At 30.8% G+C, this 26,545-nt stretch overlaps 1 long non-coding RNA gene across 1 annotated transcript; it reads left to right on the forward strand.

Annotated features, from left to right (window-relative positions):
* Window positions 1–237: 237 nt before the first annotated feature.
* Window positions 238–10,598, forward strand: LOC142327794 (uncharacterized). The gene is made up of 3 exons (XR_012757105.1): window positions 238–366; window positions 3,231–3,396; window positions 9,507–10,598. It is a non-coding gene; the product is annotated as an uncharacterized LOC142327794 (long non-coding RNA).
* The last annotated feature ends 15,947 nt before the right edge of the window (window positions 10,599–26,545 follow it).

The raw sequence follows: 26,545 nt of genomic DNA on the forward strand, positions 1-26,545 counted from the left end.
CAATTCTAGTTTTATTCATGTTTGCGACTACAATCTTTCTAGATTTAGAATTTGAAATCTAAACAATGAAAACTGAATTATCTCTTTATTATATAAAAATTTCATTTAAAATATAGCCTTGTATTGATTTATTAATAATTAATTATTAATCTCCACAAAAATGTTTGAATTAAAACCGGAAAGTATACAAAATTTTATTTCACTAATAACTTCTGATTTTTTCATTTTATTGCTACTACTGAAATGTCATTTTTTGTAAATCTACAATCTGAGGTTAATAATTATTAATAAATCAATATATTTAAATTAGAAAAAAATAAATATATGAACATGAAGTCGGGATTCGAACCGATGTGCCTTTCGCTTGTAAGTTACAAATATTTTATTAATTAAAACTTTATTTGGCTATAACTCTGGAACCGATGAAAACAAGTACCACTTATGTATCGTTGAAAAGCTCTCAATGAGGGCTTTTTTTTAGAAAAATATCAAAATGTTGTACATGTCTGCAAATAAAAATACGATGGGACTGATAGCTGTTGAATAATAAATGCGGTAACTTTTCAATTAATCCCCTGCTATGAAAAATTAAACCAGAATTATGAATGCTATTATATAATTGTTTTAATATATAAATTATTTTATATTATATAAAATAAAATAAAAGTTCACCACTAGACCACCCCGGTGGATTTATTCACTTATGCGCTTATACTATTTTGTATTTTCATTACTTTTTTTATAAGAATATACTAATTTATTATTTTGCCACTTTTCTAAAATATGATTACCTTTCATTAATTTATTTAGAAAAGGAGCTCACATATCCATGAGCAAATTTTAAAATAAGTAACAATTGGTGTCACTGCTGACTGAAATTTAGGCAGTGATATTTTTTTTGGATTTAAATTATAATACCAGTTGAAAGTAAACAGGTTGGTGTGAACAGTCTAATATGTTTTGGAACGGCAGAATGAATGTGCATTTTTTATTTTCAACAAACACTGAAGAGTAAGGGCTATAAGAAAAATTAAGATTTTTACATTTTAGATGCAACGGGTAACTTACGAGATGCGTTTAAGAAACCCACTGGTTAGTCTAGTGGTAAACTTGTCATTGCATAACAGCTGATTTTGAGTTGAAAATTTTAAGGTTCAAATCCTAGTAGAGGCAGTTTTTTATGGATACTGGTATTCTTTGGTGGTTGGGTTTCAATTAATCACACATCTCAGGAATGGTCAACCTGAGACTGTACAATTATACTTCATTTACATTCATACACGCCATCCTCATTCATCCTCTGAATAGTTTACGATGGTTCTAGAGGCTAAACATAAAAAACTTCTATCTCTTGAAAAATTTTCCATAGCAAGTGATTTATGAGTGATCAAGCAAAGGTTGATAGAAAAAGTACCTGATGAGGGTAATTTGAAGTTTTTGGATCACAAAGTATATGTCTTTAATGTTTGTAGACAAATGTATTTAGTTTTAGTTTATATATATTTATCTAATATATAGGTGCAAAAGTTTATGGCAGTTCTAATCGTTTGCAACAGTATAGTGCGAGAACCAACAGACTGATTGCTTTAAAATTTGTAGAGCACATTCATGTTTTCATACATACATTAAAGCCATACATATATTGAGGCCCCAGCTACTTTGGGGTTGAGAATAATGAACAAAGTTGGCCAACTAGGAGGGAAGGGCAAACAAAGTGAATCCTAACCGACTAGTGTATACAGGTATCTCATAAGTTTCCATATATAACAAAATATTTTTTTATGAAAACCAGTTTTTTATTTATTTATTATTATTTATTTTTATGTATTCTATGTATGGACATCTGTGTGCGCACGCTCACGTGTGTATTTACCACACTGTGCTAATAAAATTTAATATTAAATGAAATATAAATCACCAAAATACAATAAATAAAGTTAAACTTACTATATTAATTCCAAGAATCAATTTTCATAGAATCCTACATCTTCAGTTCTTGAATTCTATAATTAAAACATTTATTTATGATTTGTGGAAACTGTTTTTTGAAAATTTTGAAATTTATTATGGATGAATATGCAAATTCTGTTATTCAGTATTTAGATAGCTCACATATTTTTTTGTGGGGGGGGGTTAAATACTAATAACCCCTGAACCACAAATCTAGAATAATTTACTTTTCAAAGATACTGGTGTTAATTTTGCTAGGTACATTGATTTTATTCAGGGAGGAAATTTTTTAACGCTCTAACTTTTTGTAAACTCAGCTTAAACTAATTATTACTTTTCATGATCTCTTACATTAATGCCCAGTTAAACAAATTCTAGTTATATTTAATTTAAAGTGGTGTAATATATTTTCACTACAGATACTAAATCAGTTTATTGTTGAACCCTCAGATATGAAAATAGTCCTTCCTTATGCTCGCAAAGTAAAAGATTCTCAATTTTCTTTTGTAGTTGATGTTCCTTTAGTGGTCCATTAGTAAGTTTCTTTCAGATAACTTAAATTAGAATCTGTAAATAGATAGACAAAATAAATATTTAGTCTGTTTATATAGTTTGAAAGATTTTATTTATCATCAAGGTATTATCTGCTCTTAACTGTGAATGAATAAGTTGTCATTTGCCATTGCTATTAATGAACATAGTAATTTTCATGTTATCCTGACCATTGATGCAAACAGTCATCTCAGTTCTTGTACATTTACAACATTGATGTTCTATGTATAATGTTTGTGAACCGTAATTTGAATTTCATTATTTGGTGACGTATTACATTTCTATGTTTATGATATACAGTCTGTGTTTTTTCCTTTTTCAAAGTTTTTCTTAATACTAATTAATATAGAGGAATAAAACACATATTTAGAATTTTTTTCTAATGAAAGTGATAAAAAATATATATTTTGAAATAATTTACTTATTATATTCAGTTCTCAATTTGTTAATACATATAACTAAAAATAATATGAAAAAAATAAACTTGCTCACAAATATTTTCTAAAACATGAAAGTTATGATTTAAACATAATTTACTATTTGCGGGAATTGAATAGGATCAAAATTATTTGTAAAATTTGTTTTATTAGGTGGTTCATTTATTAATATTAATAATCAATAAAATGAAGTGAATGCTGTGTTTAGATTATTTTTAAATGTACTCGTCTATTTTTATTTTAATAATCTGTTTAAAAATTTGTTTTATTCTAATTGCTTACGTATTTCAGAAAATTGATAAAAAATATATATGAGTTGCAGATTTTTGAAGAATCACAAATGGTATTTTCTAAAATTTCAGCATAATAATTTTATGATGTTATTTGAAGCCAGAATAATTTTTCTTATTTCATACAACAGTACTTTGCATAAATATGAAATATTTTAAACACATTGGTCAGTAATTATTTGTTATGCTTGAGTTTTACATAAATAATTTTAATAAAACAGTAAAAATTAATGTTTGTTTTAAGAAAATATAACTATTTTTTAAATTAAAGTAGAGCCATTTTCATTACTGTCAGTTTGCATAAAGAATAGATTAAGTTTATAATGTGCTTGAAAGAAATAAAATTTTAACACTGTATATCATTTAGAATGTTCAGTGTAAGTTACTGTTGAATCTTTTTGGTGTATATCATTAATGTTAGTGATAAATCACAGGGGTTTTTTTTTAATTTATGGTAAGGGTTTTGGACTTTATATGATGAGTTGAAATTTCTTTCATGAGCTTAAAATGCTGTTTTAGTAACAGATGTATATAAAAATAGTTATTTCTACTTATACAATAGCTCTGATGCTATTTAAAGCTAGCCTTACTTTTATTAATAATATTGGAAATGTGATTCTGTATCATTTGATGACATTTAGTTTTATTTATTTGAATATAAATTAAAACATTTATATGGATGGTATAAATCATGGTATTCTTAGTGACATATCTTGATCTGTACTAAAGAAAAAGTATTGTTTAAAGAAGCGGTCAAAGTACACTTTAAGTACTGCTATACACAACAGATTTTTCTGCACTAAAAGGGCTGTTAAGAATTTTTCAGGAACTTGTTCTTATGAATAATTTGATTAAATATATACCACAAAGCTTGTGTTAGTTTTTCTTATTTGTACACTGAAGTTTTTAAATTAATTAGCTCAAATTAGTGTTTACTGAAGGATTTTTTGTTGGACCAATGTGAACAAATTCTTAATTGAAGAGAAAGTTTTTCTTTAATTTCAGTTTAAAGTGGAGTAAATAAAATACTATATTAATCTTAGAAAAAGTCAGTTGGCAATGAATAAATGAAATACGTAAGTTAATAGTGGAAATTAAATATGTAGTCAATAACCCTGATCAGTAAACTGTGAATTATAATGTTAAAATTAAAATAATTTGACAGTTGAAATGAAATAGAAACAGTGAAGCCACTAAAGTAGCACCATCTATACTGTACAGTTTTTGTATATAAGTAGTATAAATTATGCTATATAATTATGAATACATAATGTATTCAAGTACTGTATGAGTAATAATTAAGATTAATTGTATATTACACCATATTACACTTCTGTAGTGTTAAGTTATATTTAAATTTTATTAAAATAAACTAAATAGCACAGAATATTGAGATGAGATATATATTACCTAATTTTTCCATGAAAGTACTTTGGCAGGATCCCAAATTCTCAGTCATGATTTGAATAATTCCAATAATGGAATTATCTCAATATTCTGTACTAGGTGGTTTATTTTAATAGTTTAAATATGATTATCTATGTTATATAATGATTAGTGTTATGTATGAATAATAATTTATTCATATCATGAAATGAAGTTTGGTAAAAAAATAAGCAGAATTTTAGTTTTTCTCAAAAAATCATCAATATTGTTTTTGTCATCTTCAATGTACTCTCCTTCAAATATTGTCCAGTGCTTTTTCCAATCTTTGAACCAACCCTCGAATACAATTCTGTATGGCATTTAGCTCTTTCAGCATTCTGTCTTTATCTCTTCAATGTTTGCAAAACGTCATCCTTCCATGGTTCTTTCAGATTTGGGAATAGGAAGAAGTAACAGAGGACCATGTCTGGTGAATACGGAGGCTAAAGCATCATAACTGTGTTGTTTTTGGTCAAAACTTAACAAACAAGCAGTGAAATATGAGAAGGTACATAATTGTGGTGCAATTGCCATGAATTATTTCGCTAAAATCGAAGCGTTTTCTTTGGATTGTTCTGTGTAAACAGAGTATAACTTACAGGTAGTACTCCTTATTGACTGTTCAACCTGCTGGCAAGAACTCATGGTACACTAAGCCACTGAAATTAAACAACACATTGATCAGAACTTCACTTTGATCGAACTTGATAAGCTTTTTTCAGTCTTGGCTTTTCAGGAAGCTTTCATTGGGATGATTGGGCCTTAGTTTTTAGATCATACCCATACACCCAGATTTCATCTCCAGTTATGACCTGTTTGAGCAGTTTTGGAATGTTGTTCACTTCATTCAGCAGCTTCTGAATACTGTTCGTTTGGCACTGCTTTTGGTCGAAATTCAACAATTTTGAAACAAATTTTGCTGCCACATGTTTCAAGCCCAAAACATCTGAAAAAATTGCTTGAACAAATGAGCAAAAAAAAAAACGGCACAAATTAGCCAAGTGATGTGACGATATCAGCATTCTATCTGATAGTGATTCAGTGATTGTCCATTATCATTTTCTTCACTTTTTTGACATGTCATCGATTGCTATTGTGCTGGGATGTCCAGGGTACTCTTCATTCTCAACGTCTTCACAGCCCTCTTGAAAACGTTTGTTTTTTTTCATACAAGAATCACCAATAGTAACATTCAACACTTCTAATGTAGTGCTGCACTTTATTGCATTCTTAATCCAAATTCTTTGTCCCATTTTTTCACATTAAAAACTCGCCAAGAATACCAAAATACATGTAACATTTCTGATGACCAACAATAAACTAAGCATCCATTATTGCTACCAATATAAATATATGTTAGGGACAAGTGTAAAAACACAAAAAAACAATTGTGACAATTGCACTTGTACTGCCTGGGAAATTAAAAAATTTGCATATTTTTTTATCAAACCTTGTACATAATTTTGTATTTTTTTTTTTTGTCTTCAGTCATTTGACTGGTTTGATGCAGTGATGCAGCTCTCCAGGATTCCCTATCTAGTGCTAGTCGTTTCATTTCAGTATACCCTCTACATCCTACATCCCCAACAATTTGTTTTACATACTCCAAACGTGGCCTGCCTACACAATTTTTCCCTTCTACCTGTCCTTCCAATATTAAAGCGACTATTCCAGGATGCCTTAGTATGTGGCCTATAAGTCTGTCTCTTCTTTTAACTATATTTTTCCAAATGCTACTTTCTTCATCTATTTGCCGTAATACCTCTTCATTTGTCACTTTATCCACCCATCTGATTTTTAACATTCTCCTATAGCACCACATTTCAAAAGCTTCTAATCTTTTCTTCTCAGATACTCCGATTGTCCAAGTTTCACTTCCATATAAAGCGACACTCCAAACATACACTTTCAAAAATCTTTTCCTGACTAAATTCATTTTTGATGTAAACAAATTATATTTCTTACTGAAGGCTCGTTTAGCTTGTGCTATTCTGCATTTTATATCGCTCCTGCTTCGTCCATCTTTAATAATTTTACTTCCCAAATAACAAAATTCTTCTACCTCCATAATCTTTTCTCCTCCTATTTTCACATTCAGTGGTCCATCTTTGTTATTTCTACTACATTTCATTACTTTTGTTTTGTTCTTGTTTATTTTCATGCAATAGTTTTTGCGTAGGACTTCATCTATGCCGTTCATTGTTTCTTCTAAATCCTTTTTACTCTCGGCTAGAATTACTATATCATCAGCAAATCGTAGCATCTTTATCTTTTCACCTTGTACTGTTACTCCGAATCTAAATTGTTCTTTAACATCATTAACTGCTAGTTCCATGTAAAGATTAAAAAGTAACGGCGATAGGGAACATCCTTGTCGGACTCCCTTTCTTATTAGGGCTTCTTTCTTATGTTCTTCAATTGTTATTGTTGCTGTTTGGTTCCTGTACATGTTAGCAATTGTTCTTCTATCTCTGTATTTGAACCCTAATTTTTTTAAAATGCTGAACATTTTATTCCAGTCTACGTTATCGAAAGCCTTTTCTAGGTCTATAAACGCCAAGTATGTTGGTTTGTTTTTCTTTAATCTTCCTTCTACTATTAATCTGAGGCCTAAAATTGCTTCCCTTGTCCCTATACTTTTCCTGAAACCAAATTGGTCTTCTCCTAACACTTCTTCCACTCTCCTCTCAATTCTTCTGTATAAAATTCTAGTTAAGATTTTTGATGCATGACTAGTTAAACTAATTGTTCTGTATTCTTCACATTTATCTGCCCCTGCTTTCTTTGGTATCATAACTATAACACTTTTTTTGAAATCTGATGGAAATTCCCCATTTTCATAAATATTACAAACCAGTTTGTATAATCTATCAATCGCTTCCTCACCTGCACTGCGCAGTAATTCTACAGGTATTCCGTCTATTCCAGGAGCCTTTCTGCCATTTAAATCTTTTAATGCTCTCTTAAATTCAGATCTCAGTATTGTTTCTCCCATTTCATCCTCCTCAACTTCCTCTTCTTCCTCTATAACACCATTTTCTAATTCATTTCCTCCGTATAACTCTTCAATATATTCCACCCATCTATCGACTTTACCTTTCGTATTATATATTGGTGCACCATCTTTGTTTAACACATTATTAGATTTTAATTTATGTACCCCAAAATTTTCCTTAACTTTCCTGTATGCTCCGTCTATTTTACCAATGTTCATTTCTCTTTCCACTTCTGAACACTTTTCTTTAATCCACTCTTCTTTCACCAGTTTGCACTTCCTGTTTATAGCATTTCTTAATTGCCGATAGATCCTTTTACTTTCTTCATCACTAGCATTCTTATATTTTCTACGTTCATCCATCAGCTGCAATATATTGTCTGAAACCCAAGGTTTTCTACCAGTTCTCTTTATTCCGCCTAAGTTTGCTTCTGCTGATTTAAGAATTTCCTTTTTAACATTCTCCCATTCTTCTTCTACATTTTCTACGTTATCTTTTTTTACTCAGACCTCTTGCGATGTCCTCCTCAAAAATCTTCTTTACCTCCTCTTCCTCAAGCTTCTCTAAATTCCACCGATTCATCTGACACCTTTTCTTCAGGTTTTTAAACCCCAATCTACATTTCATTATCACCAAATTATGGTCGCTATCAATGTCTGCTCCAGGGTAAGTTTTGCAGTCAACGAGTTGATTTCTAAATCTTTGCTTAACCATGATATAATCTATCTGATACCTTGCAGTATCGCCTGGCTTTTTCCAAGTGTATATTCTTCTATTATGATTTTTAAATTGGGTGTTGGCAATTACTAAATTATACTTCGTGCAAAACTCTATAAGTCGGTCCCCTCTTTCATTCCTTTTGCTCAGCCCGTATTCACCCACTATATTTCCTTCCTTGCCTTCTCCAATGCTTGCATTCCAATCTCCAACTATTATTAAATTTTCATCTCCTTTTACATGTTTAATTGCTTCATCAATCTCTTCTTATACACATTCTACCTCATCATCATCATGGGCGCTTGTAGGCACATAGACGTTAACAATCGTTGTCGGTTTAGGTTTTGATTTTATCCTTATTACAATGATTCTATCGCTATGCGTTTTGAAATACTCCACTCTCCTCCCTATCTTCTTGTTCATCACGAAACCTACTCCTGCCTGCCCATTATTTGACGCTGAGTTAATTACTCTAAAATCACCTGACCAAAAGTCGCCTTCCTCTTCCCACCGAGCCTCACTAATTCCTACTATATCCACATTTGTCCTACCCATTTCCCTTTTTAAATTTTCTAGCCTACCAACCTTTTTTAAGCTTCTAACATTCCACGCTCCGACTCGTAGAATGTTATTTTTTAATTTTCTGGTGACCCCTTCCTTAGTAGTCCCCACCCGGAGATCCGAACGGGGGACTATTTGTATTAAAAAAAAAAATTATTTTTGAAGTTATGTATTGATACAAAACAGTGTTTACCATAATAAGAATGCGCAATATGGTTTTGAATGAAAAAAGAAGTCCTTTTTATCATAAAATTTAACCTGTCTGTGAGTCAAGTGTACATTGTTTACCAACTTTTCTGTAATGTTTCGTATATTTTTTTTTACCAGATTTGTACACTGTTAACATTTACTTTTGTCATAGGGGTTCAGTGTACGACAGTCTCAAAAATATTGCAGTAAACTGGGAAAATTAGTGCTGTGAATTAGTCTAAACTAACATTTTTTAAATCTGCTATCATGGCAGTCCAGCTTCCAATTGGTTGCAGGAGTCAAACTTGGATTGAGTATAAGGAATATTACCAATTATGAAGTATTATCCTTCAATACTGAATTTATTATTTTTTCTTTCTGTATTTCAGGTAGCCAACAACATAAAAGAAGTTTCAATTCAATTTTGAAAATGTTCCACGAAATTTCAATTTCCTGAGGATTATAGTTTGAACATTATTTGTAGATATTTTTTATTATTATTATTAGTAAAATAAGGTTTACTTCTGTATTTAATTATATAATTTGTATAGTTTAAATTAACGGCATTTTAAAGAAATATTTTTATTTTAAACTAATTTTTTAATTAATCAGAGCAAATAGAATTACTAGACTGACTTTTTACTTCATTTTTACAATTTTCATTTTTTTATTCTTAAAATAAGACTTCTATTGTATATTTTATAATTTAAAATATTTATTTGTAATGTCTAAATATTAATAAATGTATTCATTAAATATGTTTGGTTTTAACATTTGGGGATCATGTGTCAAGCAGTTTTTAATGATCTTTTGTGCTGCTTTGAGTGGCAAAAGGTAGCAAATGCAATACAATAGGAATTATTATAGTAGATTCACAAATGTGATAGTATTTATAGATTAAATTTTGTACTGTTTTTCCTGTATCATTGATAATGATTTTTAATATTATTGGAAAGATTATTTTTAATATTATTATCAGCCTGAAGAATACTGAAATCACAATAGCAGTGAGCATGAACATCTGTGCTCTTTTGATATGTTTACATACTTGGGCTTCAGTTTGTTCTATATGAGCTATTAAATTATAATTTATTAATTTTTTAATAATCAAACTATTTATATAAATAAATAAGGCATAATTACTCACTCATTGGTTTTTACAGCAAGACCTTTCAGAAAATTCTTTCAAAGTAATTTTTATAAATCAAATATATTACACCACTGATTGGAAGAATACCAAAATTTTAATTTGTAATAATCGAATTTGCAACTAAGAAGGAACACTTAACAAAAATCAGCAGTTACAAAAAGCCCTTTCACCCCTTGAAATTTCTTGGTAATTTCTTTTTTAAACTGACATTATTGAATGACTGGCAAATTAACTTTTAAAAATTTGTATGTGATAAAATTTAAAATCATTGAATAGTTTAAAAGTTATATCTTTTTTAATTATTGATTAGAGATACTACCACTTGGGCATGGAGATGTTTTATATTACATTTTTTTATATGGTTTTATATTACAGTTTTATACAGGTATCACAGAAAATTTTGTGATACAATTTAAAGCAAATATATATATATATATATATATATATATATATATATATATACATACACGTTTTTGTATAAACAAATTTTCTGGGAACTTTCATAACCTATTCTAATCATAAAAATAATGGAAAAAACTGATATATAAAGATATGTCCTAAAATGCTTCATTTGGGAGTAACAGCTAGTAAAAGAGTTCGCTTTCATTTCAGCTACCCTGGTGAAATATGGTCTTAATGAAATTTTTAGGACATTAACTTAGCAGCAGAATTAGTAATGTCTTAAGGTTTTTGACCTGAAAAATTGAATAAAATAGGTCCCAGAAACGTATCTGGTAGTTTTTAATAAATCTGGGGTGAAAACTAATAAATTTGAGTAAAAATCCTTGTTTTTTATGCTGACGTACAATAAATTGTTAAATGAGTAATACACATAAAACTTTTAAACAAAACTTGTAGAGAATTTAATTTTGAACAGATGGTTTAAGGTAGATGAATAACACAAAGAAAGAAAAATAATAAATTTATTTTAAATTTAAATTTATCTCACAAGTTACCCGTTTCATTTAAAATGTAGAAATCTTAATTTTTTGATAGCCCTTTACTCTTTAGTATGTCTTGAAAAAAAAATTAACCAGAAACTTTCATGCCCTTACTAGAAAATTACAACTTCGTTTTTTTAGAATTATGGCTATATTATCACCACTTAAGGATAATTTTCTTTTAAATTAATTTTACACAAAAAAATTAAAAAATGTTGTTACAATTTCTAATTTTTAATTAAAAGGCAATTCACTGAATTGCCTTCCTCAAATGGGGAGCTCTTAAATTAAAAGGAAAACCAAAAATTTTTTTAATTTAAAATCAATTTAGTGATATTTTATATTTAATCATTTAAAAAAAAACCTGGTGCCCCTAAATTTTCAAAAAGTTGAAAACATATTTTTTTGAAATTGTGATGCTAATTAATATAGTAATATTAAAAATTTTGGTTATTTATCTGTTTTGTTGAGCATTTTGGCTTCAAAAATTAAAAGCTTTAAATAAATTCAAAGAAGTAATTTTATGTTTAACAAGTATAGAAATAATCATTTTTTTCAATTTATTTAACTACATATCTTAAAATTAGAAATAAATATTTTTAGAAAAAATGTTGGTTATTCATTTTCAATAAAAAGAAATTATTTTATCATAAAGATACAAATAGAGCTTTAAATTACTAAATTAGAAAAATTTTCTAACATAGCAGACATTTTTTTAAATAATTTTCATTTCTTTCAAATGCTATGGAATCGTAGTTTAAATTTTTCCTTACTTCCAAATAAAATTTTCAATTATATTTTTAAGAGTCCCACTTTATTATTCTCATTTTGAAGATAAATGATCAACCAGAAGATACATTTCAGCAGAAAATAAAATATTATTTTATTGGTATGTGTATTGCTTGCAATATAAGCAGCTGCGTAAAATCAGCTATTGACAAATGATCATTATTCTTAATTGGATAATTCCAAAATCTTCAAAGGATTTAGACTGAATTTTCCTATAGCATAGTTGAAAAGATAAAAAAAATCAAAAGTATGTTTTATGGTCATTAATTATTGTATTTTTTTTTTCAAGAAAAAACTTTTCAGTGGCTTTATATAATTAAAAAGATTTTCTGGATGCAGAGTTCGTTAATTGTATTAAGCAGTACCAGCATTTCACCTGAATAACAGAAAGGTTTATCGTTCAGAGGTTTTGGCTAGGATTAATGTGAGCCAACATTAATTTATTGTCACTTTGCTAAACTGGATATTTTGATTTGTCTGCAAGAAATGAGTTTCCCTAATAGTGATCAATAATTTCATTTTTATACTTGTCTTTTTCAAAGAAAATAATCTCATAACTTTTGGAATAAATGCATGACATTAGTAAACACCCATATACAACTATCACACCTTATTAGTTAAAACGACAGCTATAAAATAGAAAATTCTTCTTCTACTGTTACCTAATGTTAATCGAATGGTTTTGTTTGATTGGCTTCCATCTGATGTAATAGCAATAATTTTTGCATTATTTTCAAGATGTAAAATGATGTATTATATTTTACTTACCAACATTTGTGAAGCATTGAACAAACCATACATAGCTTATTCCGTGTATCAAAATTTTTAGAAAAGAAATGAACAAAATTCTAATGTATAGTTTGCTACTTTAGACTTTTCTGCGATATATTCATCATAGTTGACAAATATTTAATTGCAGGTACTCAAAGATGTTCTTCATTCATTTCTTCAAACAACATTCCCAATAATTTAATTTTTGGGCTTTGAGGTTATCTGCAATTGCTTCTTCATTAATACCAAAATTACACTTCTGCCCTTTTTGAAAGGCTCTGAAAGTGCACTTTAGAATACAAAGGAAGAACAATGTTTAAACAATGCTTTGTATCCTTCAAGATTTAATTTTAATACCAGAATAAAACTCACATCATCACAATCCACTACAGCAAACTTACTAAAAAATGTGTAAAAAGGTTTTAGTAATGCAAGATGATTTGAGTTAATACATTTTGTTTTTAAGTGTTCTCTTTTTAATGTTTATAATTCCTTGCTTTTCAAACAAGTTTCATTATAGTTTTCATGACTGCTTCAAAATAAAATTTTCCAGTTTGAAAATGGTCAATTATTTTATCTATAAAGCTGTATTTAAAAACACATTTGATCACAATTTCAAACGGCCTGTACAAAATTTGAATTTTTTGCAACTTCCTCTTTCATTTAATATTAGAACGATAGGGAAAATGATCAATACTTATTAGTTGAAGACACCATTTCGTTTCGTTACGGGTATCAACAAATTTTTGTCATTATAATAAAATTATCTATTTCTTAATACTCATTCATTAAAATTATATAAATCAAAAATGTCTGTTTTTATAGTTTGACTAGATTCTTACAAAATTTTTGTTGGAGACAGTTATTCTATCTCATGGTATTGCTTTAAAAGGAAGTTCTGCAGAAAGTAAAAGTGTTTTAAAGTCAGAAAAAGTAAAGGGACATTCTTATTTGCCTCACAGTAGTTACTGGTCTGCTATAATTCATACCTCGTAACATCTGTTCACCAGAAGCAAAATTGTTTCATTATTAGCTGTTTGTGGTTGTATTTAAAAGCCAATTTAAAATGATCGTTCTATTAAATTGCATAAAGGATAAAATGCAAGCAATGATAAATTTTCTCAATATCAAAAGTATATGAAATCAATATTATTTACAAAATGCAGCAAAAATACTGAAAGAGTTGTTCGAGTGAGTACAAGAACTACAAAAAAACTTATCGCTTTAAAAAAGGTAAGTTTTTTGTCTGTAATGAATAATGGAAAGTGTGCACATTCCACTTCATCTCTGAAGCACCTAATAACCACTGATGAACACAGTACCATAACTGAGCCTGAGAGCAACAGATAAGTTCAGTCTAGATACACTCACCTCTGATAAAAAAGATTCAAAATCACACCTGCAAGAAAGTAGATAATATTCTGGGATACATAAGGACCAGTTCTATGCACCTGACTTTCTTCGAATACTGAGAATAATAAGAATCAAGGGAAAAATTAAATCGTAAAAGCACGGTAAGCTTTCAAAAGGTATGATTTTGCTTCAGGATAACAACTGGCCTCATTGATATCGATTTTGAGCTGCTGGACCAACCACCATATAATCTTGACTTACTCCAAGCAATTTTTTTTTTTGCTCACTGAAAGAAGAGCTATGAGGAAGTTTTCTTCATTCTGGTGATATTATGTAAATAACACAAAATTGCCTAAATTAGATAAAAAAGCTTTTTTCTATAAGGTAGTCAAAAAGCTTGTTAAAAGTTGGAACAAGTGAAATTGTACACAGAAGTAGGGGTAATAAATTGAAAATATTTAATTTATGTAAATAAAAACAATGGGTTTTAAATCTAACTTTCCTTCTTGACGTATTCTTATACAATATATAATTTGTAATAAAATTATTAAAACTGCAGTTTTTATTTTTTCAAGTTTTTCATGATATTTTTGTTTCAATGCATTATGATTTTAATAGTTTATTGTGCAACAGATAAATAAATAAGGAGAAAATACAGATTGTTAATCATGAAGTTCTTATTTTAAAAATATGTCATTTCAAAACAGGCTCTATGCTCAGTTACGAGTTAGCAATATATCTTCATGTTGAGTGAACCAGTTTTGAACAGTGCATGGTCATTCAAATATGATTAAAGGACTTAAGAAGATAAGCTATCTTATAACAAGACAAAGCTAAGATGACAATGGTACCTAGTAGTATACATGTATTTCACTGAATTTTTTTACAAAAATCTTAATTTTTTATTTCAATTTATTCAGTGTTGGTGTTGTACATAATTATGTTATCAGTAAAGCCAAAGTATATAAATAGAAAAATTAAATTACAGATTTTAGTGAGAAAAAGATTATACAAAAAAAAGTTAAAACAATAAATTATTAGAAATAATTGCTACATTTCTAAATATGTTTTGCTAGTGAAAGATCTCTTAATTTTCCACAGATTAAAAAAAATTTTTTTTTTTTTTTTACCACCAGAGGATTCATCTGCCAGCTCCGTATATTCAGGTAATTAGGAACAATTTTTTAAATAAAAAGTTATTCAGGTGACGTTTTTGTCATCATTACTTAATATTGGATTGTCAAAGTATGATACTAAAATATCCTGATGTACAGTGTTAATTATTGAATGAAAATCAAGAAAGTTAACTGAAAACAGCATAAAACAAGTAATACATATATGGCAATCCAGAGAGCTTTAGCTCTTGCAAGGTATACTAGGTCAGCCAATGTATGAGCTTGTGACATCACAAGCAGACTGCATATATTATACTCTGCCTGAAAACATCAACTCTGCGTATAAAATCAAAATATTACTTATTATCATATTGTACATGGTAATAACTATCATATTTACATTTACTAATTATAAATAATACGTAATTAATTCTTTTGTAGCTTTTATTTGTACTAAATTATTAATATTTAATAATAAACAAAAGCTTACTTGAATTTTCTTCATGCATCTAATTCAAACGTCCAGCAAGTTCTTCATCCTCGCTATACAAATCACTATTACTGTCATTTTCACTATCTAAGTCTACACAAATAATATAATGTTTTGTCATTTCATCTATCAGTTTTTCATATTTTTTTCAAAATTTTTTCTTTTTCACTATAGGAGTTCCAGTCATCTTTATTCGTGAAATTACTTTTCTCTGCAGTTAATTTTTCAACATTTGAGAAGGAAAATGTTGTTATGACTCGCCACATGTCTTTTTACAGCTGACCATACCATCTCGATCAGATTCAAATCAGGATGGTACGGTGGGAGTCTAAGAACATGATGTCCATGGTTTTTAAAAAATTTAAAGTGATATTTTTGTACTTTTGTTTTATGTAACAACTATTTCATATACCTATGGTTTCAGCATTTTTGAACTATACAGTATATGAGTTTTCTCCACCCAATCGGTGATATCTTTTCTTCTGAAATTAAAATTTGGTACTTTATCAATACTTGTATTGTGATAAGGGGTATTATCAACAACTACTACTGACACTGGTGAAAGATCAGTTTTTTACACCCATTTCATGAATTTGTCTGTATTCATGTTGTCATGGTAGTCGCCACTTTTCAAGCTGGCATTTCCAAGTTAGTAATGCATTCGGAATAACTTCTAATTATGCTTACAAACTGATAAACTGTAATTATATAAACATTCTAAATTGTCAATCTCTGAATGTCCTGAGTGAACTGCGAACACACTACAATATTTTAATCAAATAGTACATCATAACCGTAATGTCTGGAGATGACCTGAAATGAATTAAGTAACCCCTGGCTATCGCAAAGGCATCATTATGAATAACAAGCGTACCATACCGGGCTTAAAAATGAAGATGAAGAGCAGTCTGTTGTTACCTTCTTCGTGGAGCCAAATATATGATTGTATATTGATATGCCTAACCGCTGGAATGCTAATAATATTCAACCCTTTGAGTAGCACTTTCGTTCTACATCGACACACGAGATTGTCCGAAAAACGAACGGCATTACTTTCAGAGAAAGCGACTCATATCGGTGCCCATTTTACCTCAAGTCCTTTATTATGTATCACTGTAATTAGAAAGATCGAAACGAGTAATGTAAATTTAAAATTTCATGTATACCTTTCTGTAAACGTAACATTATTTAATTAAAATTATTTTAACTTTAGTTTAACAGAACTAATGATTCCATGCGGTCATTAAAAGCACATATTTAGGATCGATTAATAGAATATAAAAATTTTATTAGAAATATCGACTCGAGGTGATTTCTTTAAAAATTTGAGTTATTCTAAAATTGGCCTAATTACTGTTAATAATTTAATTTATTATAAGTATATAGATATTATTTAAATGCTGTATATACTCGTATATATAAAAATGAATATTTGTTTGTGTTCCTGTACCACTCATACGATTGCGATGAAACTTGAGTTGTGCGCATGCCCGCGAAAATTTCTGAATTAGTTTTGACCTGCTAAGTGGCGCTGGGATCGTGATGTTTAGAAAAAATGTATTTATGGACCGATTTGGCTCATATTCAGGATGTACATTAGTTAGTGAAAAGAAACATTTTTGCAAAAACTATCCCGCTAGCTGGCGCCGGTGTCGAGATATTTACGGAACAAACAAATATACAGACTTTCTTCTTCTACATATATATATATATAAAAGGCAACGTTCGTATGTGTTCGCTATAGACTTAAAAACTACTGGACCGATTTTCGCGCGGATTTTTGCAAATGGTCCGCGGAGAAGGTTTAGAGCTATTGAAATACTCGATCTGATCACGAACTAATTGGAGACAGTCATCGGCGAAAGCCTGGGCCGTGACCCTTTCTGAGAATGTCAAACCCAGAAATCCTTCAAAAACCAGGTTCCAGAGCAGAGGGCCGATTACGGAACCCTGCGGGCTTCCTCTGGTGACGGACCTTGTTACAACTAGGTGCGCATCTTTAAACAGAGCCGAGCGATTATATAGTCTCTTACTACGGCCTGCAGGGCTACGGGGAAATTGCGGCGTTCCCTCATAGAGGACAGAATTCCAACACAAGGAAGGAAATGCTGCCTCTATGTGAATAAAAATTAAATTGATCGATGACAATATCGTTAAATTTTCTTCTTTAATTATTATAGTCCCGCTGTTAGTATGTGACGGCACACCTACCGTCCAATATTTATATATATATATTTGAATGTCAATGTGCGAGTGTATGTGAATAAAAATTTAGACCTACGTCGAGAATGTTCCTGGTCGTCGTGACGTATACACCGGGAGACGCTACCCGCCACTCCAGGATCCCGACTTGGGTCGTGCACCAGGAGGCGGCGTATGCGCATGTGTTGGCGTGCGTGCGTTGACGGAGTGGCACGGAGATGTTTAGCGTTCGAAGAAGATCGACCGACCGTCGCGGAGGTACCTCGAGGATGACCCTGGTCGTCGTGGCGTTTGCACCGGGAGGCGACGATTGCGAAATTTTTTTTTAAAGATTCCACCATTTTGTCAACCAGAGTGTGCGATGACTGCGTGTGATTGCGCGCGCACCCTCATCCATTCTGTAAAAGAAAGAAAACCGTTGAATTTTACGCGCAAAAACTACCGCACCCAAATAAATGCATATATGTGTTAAACACTCTCCCCACCGTTCACGAGTGTAATTTGATAACAGATGGTGAATCTGACGTCGGATTACACCGCAGTCCTTGGAACCTTCATCCAGTAATGCCGATCGACAAAATTTTATTTCTAAAAAAATAGTCTTACACTACTGTATGGGGTTTAGACTGTTGTTGCATTTCCATACCACCCAAGAGGTAGCAACCGGAACGGCGCGTTGAGATTTTTTTTACAGTGAAATCTCACCTCAGTAGGCCTACAAAACACTCGTACGAAGAACAAATGATTTAAAATATAAGCTTAAAATTAAGTATTTTAAGATTATTAAATTATTATTTATCGTATACATTTTTTTTACAATCGGAGGTTAATAATTATTATTAATAAATCAATATATTTCAATAAAAAAAAGGAAGAAAATGAAATCGGATTCGAACCGATGTGCCTTCTTCCTGTAAGATACAAATATTTCATTGATCAAAAATTTCATTGCCTATAACTGTGGAACCGATGAAAATAAGTACCACTTATGATATATCGTTAAAAAGCTCTCGATGAGGGCTTATTTCTGCAGTTAAGAGAAAGTCTAAATGTTTTGGATTTTGGGCTTTTTTGAACATTTTTGATCCAGTCGATCGCAATCAAAAAGAAAGGTGCACAACTAGATGTTACAGCAGTCCTAAATCCAAAATTTCAACATTCTACGGGTAATCGTTTTTGATCACTGGCGGCTGGTGTATAGGCACTGTGTAACTGCAGCACTCCCATTTCCACTTGATATTATCGATTACATTTGATATAATGCGTCCTTGTTTCTTTAATTGTTTTTTGTACTTGAACAATATAATCCTTAAGTTTAATGTCAGTAGCCATCCCCCAGTTTATGAAAAAGATATAGAAATATTTGTATAGAAGTGTGCGCTTCACAGTTCCAGCGACGTGACAACAGTTATATTTTTTGAAAGCGAAAACAGTCACCCCAATAAAAAGTAAGTTAGGCTATATTTCGTAGGTCTGCAGGAAAAGGAAAAACCTTTTGCAGAGGAGCTGCCAAGTTTAATTGCGATCGAATAAGCTTTAATGTCAAATACCGCAGCGGAGACCCAAGTGAGATGAAAACAAAAAAAAAAATATTATAAAAGATCGAATTGACAGTGAACAAGACAAAGTCAGTACCTCTAAAGGAAACGCCAAAATATGCAAGGGGCGTACATTATTTCAACTGTTTTGCAAAAAAAAAACCAAAAAAAACGATTTTTTATGCCAAATTATTTTAACATTTAAGCAAATAAATCAAGAAAACCAGACCACAATTTGACTAGAAAAAATATTCAATTCCTCAAGAAATCATGTGGTGTCCATATCAGATTTTTTCAGTATTGAGGCAAGTACATCAAGGAGGTTTCATGAAAGATAATGGAAAGAGTATCGTAACTTAGAGGAATACAAGAAAACTACTTTGAAGTTAAAAAAATATTTAATTAAATCTCTAAACTGGGGGAGTTGGGGGGTCGCCGTCCATCTATTTGGGTCGCCAATTTCTTTGGTCCATCTATTCAGGCTTATAACCTTCTTTTTCTTTTTCACTGGAAACTTAGATTTTCATATCGGTTTTCGAAATTTATCTATGTCTTTACATAAATCGTTAGAAATGTTTAATATTTTTAGATCTGTTTCTATTTCTTTAAATCGGGTCGTGTTTGAGGCTCTTTAGTTCAGTGGGGCTCGTAACTAAAATTAGTGGGGATTCCGTTCCAGAAATTTTTTCAGGGCTTTTTCATTGCCAAGGTTTTTAAGTTTTCTGTAAAATAAAAGAACCGAAAAAATGAATCAAATAGAATAGCTGGAAGCAGGAAAATAATCTAATTCTACACTTTATCGCATTCAAGAATATAGTACACGGTTTTCAAGCGTATTGTCCTTAAAACCCGTATTCGGATTAACCGAATAAATAATAAAATGTCAATTCAAATAATATTTTTTAGTATTATTAGATAATAACTTAATAAAATGTCCTCTTAAAAACACCACAGTTCAACGGTGCTTAATTTAAATTTCTATGTACACAGAAACAAATACATAATTAGTTTTTTCTAATAACCTTCTCTTTCGCCCTTCCAGCGCGTTTTTGGACAGATTTGGAGATCAAAGAGCCCTTGCTTTTCGCCATCTTCTGATCGCTACTGAAAAAACAGTTAAACCGCTTTCATATTTCTTCCACTAAAAATAGAAATAGGAACGTTCCACACGCACGCAAAGTAAAAAAAAAAAAAACCTTCTCCTAGTACGCCGGAATCGTCACTGCGGGAACAACAGTGCTATCTCATTCTCGTAGCCTCACATTCGTAAGTGCGCATGCGCACAACAGCCAAACACCACGCCGCTGGAACTGTGAATTGCACAGTTCCATACAAAGATTTCATATCTTTTTCATAAGCTGGGGGATGGCTACTGTCATTAAACTTGAGGATTGTATACTGTACAAGTATAAAAAAAGAATTTAAAAAAAGACTCATTATATTATATGTTATCGATAATATCAAGCGGAAATACGAGGTGCTGCAGTTCCACAGTGCTTATACGCGAGCCGCCACTGAGCGCGTTGTTAATGAATATTTTGGTCGCGTAGTTTTCATTTATATCCATCAGGATTTACAAGAGATGTTTGTGAATCGGTCACCTGAACACTCATATTCGCAGTTTTTTTGCTTGAACTCTATAAGCTAACTGAATAAGACCTAGATGAAAAGAACTTGTAACATCGAAATAAATTAACGAAGAAAATTTACTTCATTTTTAACGTAATTCAATATAATTGGGTCAAGAATGCATAATTGTTGGGAAAATTGAAATAAAACCTCTTTTTAGAAGTTAAAATTATTTTATCGTATCACAAGGCATTTACTTTTCGCTGTACAAAAATAATAACAAAACAAACTGTAGTAAATCAAAAGTATACCCTATTGCCGTAGAAATAATAATAATATGATTCGACCCCCCTCAATTTATTTTGTATATATTCGTATAATTGAGGGTAAAAATTAAAATAAAGGCTTTTATAAATTTTCTAACAGATTCGAAATTTTACAGTGAAATAAATTCATTAAATGAAAAGTTGAACCTTAAATTCACGTCTTTAATTTTTTCTTTCGTTATTGGTATTTTTATTAAAATATTCCTTTGTTGATTGCCCTTTGCTTAAATTGTTTGTATTACAGACCTATCATTACAGTGCACATAGTGATATAAAATTGACGTTGTATGTACCTAAAATTTATTTAAGTAAAGTTTTTTGATATCACCAACCACTGACCCAGGGGATGGAAGAAATGGAGTTCGAAGACAAAAATCATTCCTTCCGTAATAGGCACAGTATCGAATCGGTTTAAAGTGGTCGTTAGTTCTCCAAACATTACGTAAAACGTTTTGATATGACCAACCCTTACGGCAAGGGATGACCAAAATATTGCTGAAATTGTAAGAAGATGGGGCTTGTCGTATGCTCAACACGTGAAACTTTTTTCACATGCAACCATTGTCATATTGAGCAAATTTGAAGTTTTTCTTAAGTTTAAGGGGGAAATCTTATTATCTCCTACTTAGCACCGGTAAAATCAACTTCAGGATTGCCGAAAGGGAATTTTTTGGTTATGTTGACGGCTTTAACCATTATCAAGTACTGTGATCTGTGTTCAAACAATCTATAATCGAGCTTATCTAGGTCGATGTTTTAGATAAAAGTTTTTTTAAATCGTTATTATATGTATTCAATTTCGAAACCGAGTATCTTTAATCGATTAAAGATCGAGCAGTAACATTTATTGTTTACTCTATGCTGTCGTAGTAAAGAGCATTTGTATGTGGGTTTAGTGTCCCGCTTATCTGACCGAAAATACCGATCACTAGCGGAAAACCCCGATTCGTTAGTACTTGTCTCGTGGTGGTCAGGTGTATACTTGCTATATTATATATATGTCGATATATGCGGTATATCGATATACATATATATCGACGTTTTGGAAAAATTTAGTACTTTTTAACCGGATCCGAATTTTCGGACGAAAATCGCAAATATCTCAAAAACGGTCGGTCCTAGCGCTCTGAAAAATTTTCTCAACCCCCCTGGACGGTAACCCCATCGGCTTCCAGTGGTTCCCGACAGACGATAATATTTTCAAGTGCCCCTGTGGCGCCGTTCGGAAATTGGGGAGGGGGTGCATGGGGTGCCATCGTAATATCTCGGCAACCGCTAGTCCGATTTTTATGATTCAAACGGCGTAAATATCAGTAGATCGAGCGCTAACTGTTTAACTCATCGGGTACACTCTTGATCGACCGGATCTTGGTTATCCGGAAATTAATTCGTATAGCCCTATGTTTTGATTGCACTCACCCGACGTAAAACGTACTGATCCGATGTTTCGCTAAATACGCTCAAACATGTGCGCTAGCGAAGCTGTAAAGTATAAACTTATAAAGACTAAAAATTAGAAAATAAAAAATATTTTTAACCAACAGTTTAGATTAAACGCACTAAAAGGACGCTATCTCAGAATGGATTTGACAACAAGGTTTGATGGTGATATGCAAGATTATGTGAAAGTCATAGCTTCAGATTCAAAATTTGATGTTTTTGACAATTTTTTTCTTATGCGTGATGAATGGCCTAAAGAGTGGGGTTGAAACACGCATAAGAAAAGATTGGCAAAAACATCAAATTTTTAATTGGAAGCTATGATTTCACATAATCTTAGATATCAGCATCAAGTCTTGTAGTCAAATTCATTCTGAGATACCGTCTTTTTAGTGCGTTTAATTTAAGAGTGGTGTTTTTTTAACATTTTTTTTACATACTTTTTATTTATTTATGTTCATAAAGTAATGAACTCTAACCAAAATGTAGGCACCAGAATGTACCGATCACTAGCGGAAAATCCTGATTCGTTAGTATCAATTTCTAGAGTTAAATTTCTTATTTAACTTTCATTATATGAATATTCATCATTCAAAAAAAATGTTTTTACACAAGAGGTAATCAATTTTGGACACCTAATAATCCAGTTCCGAGACGCCGTCCGCCAGGGCAACCCGTTTGGAGGGTCTAAATATGTAGGGCGTGCCTACGGCACGCCTCTGCATCTAGTATATTCGCTGAATTGGGGCGACGGAAGCGAAGAAGAAATATAAACACCGAATCCTTATTAAAAAAACATGTGTAAATATATTATAGTTCGAAAAAAAGCGTGTGCGCACGCACGCACACACGTATAGATTAATATACGTTTCCTGTACAAGATTGAAAGAGCATTTGAAATGCAGTTATAATTGTTATATACAGAGTTATATTTAAGTATGGAAATAGCTTTATACTGCATACCTGAGAGGTCTTTGGAGAGAGAAAGAAATGGGTTCATCACAGTTAAAAAAATCGGTATTATGGTGGGTTTTTAATTTTTTCCGCCATATTGAATCAAACTAATTTTTTAAATAGGAAGGTTGATGTATGATATATGATTTCGGTTTAAAATTTTACAAGAAAAACGCCGTTTTTCTGTTAACGCCTTCATTATCGAGTTTAAGGCACTCAAATTTGGAAAATGGAAAAATGGCACTCATGATGGAAAAATGGCGTTAATAATAAAACGCCATAAAATTTTATTGCATTTTCCATTCATAAGTCAAGGTGCAATGCTATAATATTGGTAATAATAAACAATAAGTAATAATCAACAATGAAACAACAAATTATATCAACTGATATCATTTTCTCATTAAATTTTTTCATTATTTAAATAATAAATAATTGTCATAATTACTGAATTTATTATTTAAATACTCAAAACATTACTGTGTTAATTAGACAAGGTTAGCGAGCGAAGCGAACGTAGGTTAAGTTTGATTAAATTATATTTATAAAATAAATAAATTAATATAAATTGTTATATTGGGTGAGTTACTAAGATGTTCAAACTTGATTAGCGAGGAAAAATAATTTTTTTTCATTTTAAAATTATTTTTATGCCCAAAATCAAGGAAATATAATGATTGTTCAGGAGGGTTTGGGAGGGGGAGGGCATAGCCACTCCGATTGTTACAATATACGGTCTAAATGTAAAATTATAATTTTACGTTCCGATAATTTAAAAAAAATATATAGAAAAAATCGAAAAAATTTGTTGAAAAAATTGTTTCCATTTTTTTCGACTTAAAATTGGTTTTTAACATGATAATTATTTTTGAGTGATTTGGGAAAGAATTTTTGGGTGGCATATAACGAAAGTACCGAACATAATCGCCAGGTATAAATGCAATGTTCATCATTTTAAAAAAGTTTACGGTTGAAGTGTAGAGATAAAAGAACAATTGCTGACATTTACAGGAACCAAACTGCAACAGTAATAATTGAAGAACATAAGAAAGAAGCCGTAATAAAAAAGGGAGTCCGACAAGGATGTTCACTATCCCCGTTACTTTTTAATCTTTACATGGAACTAGCACTTAATGATGTTAAAGAACGATTTAGATCCGGAGTAACAGTGCAAAAGAAAAAGATAAAGAAAAAGATGCTACGATTTGCTGATGATATAGTAATTCTAGCCGAGAGTAACAAATATTAGAAGAAACAATGAACAGCGTGGATGAAGTCCTACACAAGAAAATAAAAAAAGAACAAAGCGAAAATAATGAAATGTAGTAGAAATAACGAAGATGGGGGCACTGAATTTAAAAAAATAGGAAGAGAAAAGATTACGGAGGTAGAAGAATTCTGTTATTTGGGAAGTAGAATTACTAAAGATGGATGAAGCAGGAGCGATATAAAATACCGAATAGCGCAGACGAAACGAGCTTTCAGTCAGAAATGACAGTCATTTCAGAATCTGTCGTTAGTAAAACGCTGAAGGTCAAGGTGCATCAGAAATGTACAAGGAGGCCTCGAGTCATTGTCTGTGATAAGGCATTGACCTAACTCCCAAATACGGATCAGAGCAAAGAGAGAAGGGTATGTTTTTATCAGACGCTTACTAAGCGTCTTTACTTTGTAAGTCTGTTTCGAGGACTCTGAGTAAATTAAACTGTAGGACAAAACCGAGGTTGTTGCAGGCAACACTTGTTTTGTTGGCATGAGGATAGTATTTTTGGCGTTTAAAGACACAATCAAAAATGATTTGAGTGCATCGTCTAATTGAAGTTAGGTATAGGAATAATTTTTGTGTGAAACCTTTGCTGTTAGCAAAGGCGGGACCAAATATATCCCATTTAATAAAAAATATTATGTCTGGAAATTATAACAAAATTCATTTTATATTTAGCAATTTTCGCTGATAGTAATTAACAAATTAATAGCTTATTCTGTCTTAGAGAACATAATATTACCAATTTTTTTTCTTAACTGAAAAAAATATATCGGTGCAAAAAACAAAAGTTCAGTTCTGTAAATTACTATTGAAAAAAAATGTCTGTTAATTTTCGACTAGATCGGCAATTGTGATGACGTATTTGTTTTTATTAAGTAATATTTTAATACAGGTAAAAGTAAAAAAAAAAAAACGTTTTGAAATTGCTTCCTTCTTTTATTTTAAATTCAAATATATATTTTAAAGCGATTATATATATATATTGAAGATTACTAAGTTAAGTCAGGAGGGATTCATTAGAACAATTAAACAACTGTAATACAATTGACCAATCAGACACACAGAAAAGTAATTAACTTGTTTTTCAATTCTTATAACATAGTTGTTTGTCAAAATGTTAACGTTGGACAGATAAGATATGTCACGAGGGAGTCGCTCGGGTCTGTAACGAAACACTCCGATATGATTGACCAATCAGAGACGCAGAACATAATTTAGTTGTTTTTCAATATCTTGTAACCTCATACGAAGTAAAAGACAGTGTCGCTGAAATCGTTGAACTATGTACAACTACTTCATGTGGTAACTTGAACAATCTTCTAGACTAGATAACCACATAATTTAGGACATTATTTTAAAGTGAGGGACATTTATTTTATTGCATACAACATAGTTTTATTTTTTTTTTAATATATCGGTTTTAAATTAAACTTTTTTTTCTTAATTACAGTTTAATGAAAATTAAAATTTAACGTAGATTTTTTAAAGCACGTTGCTACAGTTTAAATGATCTTTTTTACGAA

The sequence above is a fragment of the Lycorma delicatula genome, chromosome 7, assembly GCF_047948215.1.
Source record: "Lycorma delicatula isolate Av1 chromosome 7, ASM4794821v1, whole genome shotgun sequence".
NCBI classification, from domain to species: Eukaryota; Metazoa; Arthropoda; class Insecta; order Hemiptera; family Fulgoridae; genus Lycorma; species Lycorma delicatula.